The sequence below is a fragment of the Emydura macquarii genome, unplaced genomic scaffold (genome assembly GCF_026122565.2).
Source record: "Emydura macquarii macquarii isolate MOO-44397 ecotype Brisbane River unplaced genomic scaffold, CSIRO-AGI_Emac_v2 contig_1477, whole genome shotgun sequence".
Lineage (NCBI taxonomy): Eukaryota > Metazoa > Chordata > Testudines > Chelidae > Emydura > Emydura macquarii.
Genome location: NW_027131614.1, coordinates 26,483,265 through 26,490,000, shown reverse-complemented (window position 1 = coordinate 26,490,000; position 6,736 = coordinate 26,483,265). Strand labels below are relative to the sequence as shown.

General features: G+C 40.0%; 1 protein-coding gene and 1 pseudogene across 1 annotated transcript in view; one reads left to right on the top strand and one right to left on the bottom strand.

Moving 5' to 3' along the window:
• CCDC178 (coiled-coil domain containing 178) overlaps window positions 1-6,736 on the bottom strand; it is a 320,921-nt gene that overhangs the window by 3,046 nt on the left and 311,139 nt on the right. The window lies entirely within an intron of this gene.
• On the top strand, window positions 2,531-2,984 carry LOC137156640 (large ribosomal subunit protein eL32 pseudogene; annotated as a pseudogene).

The following is a 6,736-nucleotide window of genomic DNA, read 5'->3' as shown; positions in this document are numbered from 1 at the left end:
GAACTTATTTCCCCAAAGTACAGTAGGGAACAATTTTAGGAATCAAATGTTATAAAAATTAGAGTCACTGGACCAGATCTGGGGCCCTGGCTCCAGCTGCTTTGTATTTCAGTGCAAAGCACTGTATAGTTAGAATATCTATCTCAAGGGGAATCCTTGAGCAGCATAAAACCACCATAGTGACTCTTATACTCCCAGTGCAATGGGCATTATCTAGGGAAAGAGTCAAGAAGATGCAACCACATATCATTAAGTTTAAAAGATACAAATCAGCGTGTTTTGTACTGAAAGCTAATAAAAATATAATACAGTAGTACCAGCTGAGAATCAGTAAAGATTTTAAAGCGTATTAGTTGTTAAAAATAACTGCTATGGGAGGATGATAATTTTCTGTTTTGTGTTTAAACATGTCCTCAAATGGAGTATTGTGTCCAGTTCTGGGCACCACATTTTAGGAAAGATATGGACAAATTGGAGAAAGTCCAAAGAAGAGCAACAAAAATGATTAAAGATCTAGAAAACATGATCTATGAGGGAAGATTGAAAAAATTTGGTTTGTTTAGTTTGGAGACAAGAAGACCAGGGGGTGGGGGGCATGATAACAGTTTTCAAGTAAATAAAAGGTTGTTACACGGAGGAGGGAGAAAAATTGTTCTCCTTAACCTCTGAGGATAGAACAAGAGGAAATGGGCTTAAATTGCAGCAAGGGCAGTTTAGGCTGGACATTAGGAAAAACTTCCTAACTGTTAGGGTAATTAAGCACTGGAACAAATTGCCTAGGGAGGTTGTGGAATCTTTGTCATTGGAGATTTTTAAGAGCAGGTTGGACAGACACTTGTCAGGGATGGTCTAGATCCTGCCTGGAATGCAGAGGATTAGACTAGAAGACCTCTCGAGGTCCCTTCCAGTCCTACAATTCTATGATTCTATTTCAATAGCTTACAAACAATGTGAAATGTTTTTTATTCATAAACTTAATAAACTTTTTTTTATTTTCAAACTGACTTGGAAGGTGTGTTGGCTGAAGTTTATTAACGAGGTAATGCAGCTATTAAGGCTTTGTAGAGAACTCTAAGTAAAAGGCTTGACTTTTTCAAACACATACTAATTGTACCTGCTGAAGGTCTAAAGAACTCAATGTTGCATAGCTGAGTGGTTTTGAAGAAAGAAAATTATGTTACTGAGCCCTTTATATATTATGTCGTTAGATATTTGGAGGGGAAACATTCACTGGAATGTAGAGGAGCAGAAAACTCATTACTTTTAACTAGGTGGGCACACTGCCTCTTAGAAATAGAAACTTTAATGCTGTTTATATGCCACTTTGACTTATATAATGAGATTGTAGAACAACACCCAGACTGTATGCGCAATGTATTCATCCTTGAAGTGAAATGTTTTTATCATAGAATCATAGAATATTAGGGTTGGAATAGGAGGTCATCTAGTCATCTTTGAGGAAACATTGTGAGCAATCCCTGCACAATAAGACGTGTTGCTCATCATCAGCACCTCAAGTTCTTTGACATTGTGAACCATAGGAGGTCATCTAGTCCAACCCCCTGCTCAAAGCAGGACCAACCCCAACTAAATCATCTTTGTATCTAACAACAGATCTACTGCTTTTTTAGTTCCAGAAATATGTTAGCAGGATAAACCTGGAAGTCAAATAAAATCATTTGCATAATTTTGTTTTAGACATTCCCTTTTATTTTTCTAACAGACCAATATCATAGCTCATGCCCTGCTGGTTTATGGCTCCAAGAGGCAGAAAGGGCAGATGTAGTTCTAGCTAAGCCTCCCAAGACAGCTTTATGTCCCTAAGATTTCTCTTTCCATGGATTGATCTTTCTGGAATCAGTACCCCAGTTTTATGGCCAGACCCTGAAGGCAGTGTAGCAGAAAGCACTGATACCAGAAAGCATTGATACCAGAGGATCTGTCCCATACTTTTTTTTAGGGTCCCTAGAGGAAAATGTAGAGCTGGATAAAAAGTGGGACAATGATTCACAAACAGGTTTGCAAATCAGAACCTTAATTTCCATTTCACATATTGGCATTCCTTGTATTTGCACTGTCACGGGTATTCATGCAAGCAAAGTTTTATTCTTACAAATCTTTTTGGAAAATAAAAAACAGAATTATAATGGGAATTTGTTTCATGACCAAACAAAATTTTATGTAGCAGCTATTTTAGGATTCCAGCACAGAGAGGGGAAAAATGGAGGAAGATGACATCGATGGAGGAAGAGGAGACCAGTGTAAGAGAGCGGGGGAGAGGGGGACGGGACGACACATGACACAGGGAAGGGGAGAAGGATGAGGCTGCACAGGGCTGAAAGTAGGACCCACTTATCACTTTTGTGGACTGACTGCAGAGGTTGATGTTGCTGTGGTTGAAATTAAGATTGTATTTTACTGTGAGAAACTCATGTGTTACGTGAGCGAGTTGCTGTCACACCCAGGACCTGAGTGGTCTGACTTAGTGGTCGAAGCAGGAGTTGGGAATCAGGCTGGATCAGATGCCGCCAATAGTAGCCGACACCATGCCTGCCCTCCGACCCTTGGTAAAACCTAAGATTGCCAAGAAGAGAACCAAGAAGTTCATCCGTCATCAGTCGGATTGCCATGTCAAGATCAAGCGCAACTGGCGTAAACCAAGAGGTATTGATAACAGAGCTCGCAGAAAGTTCAAGGGCCAAATCTTGATGCCTGACATTGGTTATGGTAGCAGTAGGAAGACGAAACATATGCTGCCCACAGGATTCAAAAAGTTTCTGGTTCACAATGTCGAAGAACTTGAGGTGCTGATGATGAGCAACAAGTCTTATTGTGCAGAGACTGCTCACAATGTTTCCTCGAAGAACCACAAGGTAATTGTGGAGAGAGCAACTCAGCTTGCTATCAAGATCACCAATCCAAATGCCAGACTGCGCAGTGAGGAAAAAACGAATAAACTGGGTCTCTTGTGTATCTATATTTGATAAAATATAAAACCAGGAGGTCAGAGTTTGAACAGGCAAGAGGGCAAACTGAGAGTCAAGTGTTGGGAGGCAGGCAGGGTCAGGTTACCAGGAGAGCAGACAGAGGAGACAAACTTGAGAGCAGAACCACTGATAGATAACCAGAGTCGGCCCAGGTTAGGATACCAATCAGTCAAGCCAGGGGAGCAGGAGCAGGAACCACAAGGCACACAGTCCAGAGCAAGGTGGATACCAGTAGCATGGACAACTTCCTGTCCCTGCGCTGGGTTTAAATAGGGGCTGTAGACCAACCAGGGCCCCCATGTTCCGCAAATTAGCTCGCAGGACTGCGGTACTGTCTGAGTTCAGCTACTATTCTGACAATAGTTACATGGTCCCTGGGTGGCAGATTGGAACCTATGAGCTCCACAGAGTCCTGTGGACCAGTGTTCTTGTCAACTGGAGGCAGAAGGAAGTTACAGTGTGGCTTCTGTCATGGTCAGTGGGTACTGGCTGCATGGGCACTAGGGCATGGATAAGAAGCATCCCATTTCCATGCATTTTAGAGTTTGCACTGGGGAACATGTCACACTTAACAAACCTAAATCTCTTTTAAAAAGAGTTTTTGTTTATGGAATTCAAACATTCGGCGTGTAAATTGAACTGCAGAACTCTCTGCCAATTGCAGAAGCCTCTTTTTCACATGTATAAGATTTTTACCACAGAAGCAGCACCATGCAAACATGTTGCTGCTGAATAACTATTGTTATGTAAAGTAAAGCCTGTTAATTACATCAAAGAACTTCCTGACAGCATCAGCAAAAACAGTATTGAGATCCTCCTCCTCATCATCACATGTACAGACTGCCACACAGCGTTCTTTCTTCTTGAGCTATTACTATTAAGCAGTAGCACTACTCTCAGAGGTCTGGTATACTAGGAAAATGGATTGCCCTGTTCCACAGAGCACTGTAGGTGTCCAAATGAACATTTAGCGATCTTGCACTACCAAACACATGTGATACCATTTCAAAAAAATAAATAAAGGATACATAAATAATTTAGTAAATGGGCCTACTTTTACCCATCCACTTGTCGATCTCAGAGGCATATAGATGAGTTAATAGGTAATCAAATGCAATAATAATAAAATCGACATTTGAAAGAGAGAAAGACAAACAGTTCTACATGTTGACTAGGAAGAGTGCTTGGCTGTGTTCTGTGTTCTATTTACATTTTTGGAAAGTGCCTAAGTCCCATTTTCAAAAGCAACTAAGAGACACAGAAGCCTCAGTTCCAGTAAAGGTCCATTGAAAGTCAATGGCACTTAGGGCCCTAAGTCAACAAGGAGCTTTTGAAAATTTTACTCCCCATCTGCCAATTACCTATTCCTGAATAATGAGGCTGGAATTCTCTATGTTGCTCACTCTTTTCCCACTTGTGACCAGTAATTCTCATAAAATGATCTTCAGAAAAAAGGTGCAAATAAGACAATCACTAGCAGGTTTTCTTCAGGGAGCATATTATGCACTAAATATTTATCAATAGTAGAATCAATAGAAGATTCCCTCCCTGTTATCCTTCTTCATCTCTTTCTCTTCGTTGCCATATGCCTCATGATATTCCCTCCACTTTCCCTTTCCTGAAGAAGTAATTGGCACTTTGCTAGCTTTAACTTTTTTCTCTTTTAACAAAGGGAAAAACCATGAAATGCATCATCCACAGATTAACAATATTCTCCATTTATCTTAATCTCATTTTATTACCCTGTGATTGGACAACATCCTATATTACATCCTCTGTACTCAAAAGGGGTCCCCCAATTCTTGACGGACTGCTTTTCCCTTAGTCTGAACAAGAGGCTGATATTTCTGTGCAGTAGATAGCTGTGGTCTGCCACTAGCAGAAATGCTAGATTGAGATGAGGCAGCTATGCTTGTGACGCCCATGTTAGGCGTGTACCCTCACGTCTGCATGAGCACTAAACATCTATATATGGTTTTTTAGCCAGATCCAGACTTTCTCCATTTCTATCTCTAATTCACTGACCAAAAGAGGCAGTTAATAATGTAACAATGCTCAGTTAACACAACAGAAGAACGGACTGGATGATGCGTTTCCAAAACCACTGGCCAGAGCCAAAATATGTAGGTTATTACAGAGTTTTAACAACACTTTCTAATTACGATCATGCATGAAAACTCACTCCACAGTTAGTGCGTGACAATGGAAGTGGTCAGTGGAGATGGATGACAGAAAACCAGAGACCAGTATGTTCAACTAATGCCATTGATGTATTTACAAAATATGCTTGTTGATGGGACACTGCTTGACATACATTGAACTGTATTGCTTCTAGCACCATAGCCAGAGCACTGGCATAGAGTTTATTATATGGATAACTGCTATCTCCTCAGCTAGGACTGGGCATGCCCATCCCTACCAAAATTACTAGCTTGTTTGTGGCAATGATATTGTGAATTTCTTAATCCTTCTGTTGTTGTTAATTCCGCCTAATGCCTCCTCTCTCCACAAACCACTCCTGCCCTCTACTGAGAGAATCACATCGTCCACTTCTTTATTACAGCCAACTTTATGCAAACAGGGAACACAAACAATGTCATGTGACTACATGCACAGTCTGCAAGCAACCCATCACCTAACACTTATGCACGAAACATATGTGGACTAATTTCAAATCAAGAACAAATTTGTACAAATCTAAGTCAGTTTGTGAACAATCTACAAACAGAAAAAGGGGTGAAATTTTTCTCTATAAATAATTTGCTAACATGTGGTAACATATGTTTAGAATATACAGATTTTAATAAATAATAATAATAAAACAATCACAGCAATAATACCTACACTTATACAGTTTTTGTGTGCTAAATGATTTTAGAAATTATATAATTAATCCTCACAACAGCCTAAAGAAGTTAAGTATTACCACCCCAGTTTTTATAGATAGAGAAACTGACACTGAAAGTCTAAGGCTATGACTACACTCACAGCAGCAAAGTCACCGCTGTCAAATTGATTTCTCTGGATTGACTGAGCGGTCAGTGAAGACCCGCTCAGTTGATCCAGAAATCGACATTCTAAGACCACCTTTGCAAGTGGCATAGTGCTGCACTAATGGGAATGCGGTTCCCGTCAGCACAGTGCAGTGAAGACTGCGTGAAGAAGAGGAGCAGAGAAGTTGACAGGAGTTACGCAAGTTTTTTGCGTAGCTTGCGTAACTCCGATCGACTGCCACCGAATCCCGGAGGTTAAGTGTAGACAGGGTCTAAGAGACTTGCTAAAAGCTAATGTTAAAAGACTATTTTATATTGTACTCTTTTTGTTACTTTGTTCATGGACAGTTTCATGTTTTATGCTTTGTGGATGTTGGGGAAAAGGATTGTTGTGATTATATTAATCTTATTTTCCTTTATTAAAATATGCTGCCATATATGGTAAACATGCAATTTAGGGAACCTTATTCATATTAAGTTATGCACCTCTGACTTCAGTGGTACTCTTTGAAGCCCCCGATCAGCAAAGCATTTAAACTCAAGCTTATGTCCCATGTCTGTTTAGTAAAGCACTTAAGCCCATACTTAAAATTAGGTACGTGCTTAAGTGCTTTGATTATTAGAGATGGACTCCTTAATATTGGCATGAGTGAATAAATACTACTCAACAAGAAAAAGGGTTGCAGAATCAAATCTTTAATTTGTACTTTGCTTTATTAAATGTTAGTAAGGTGATTAGAGGCCTCTGGACATGTA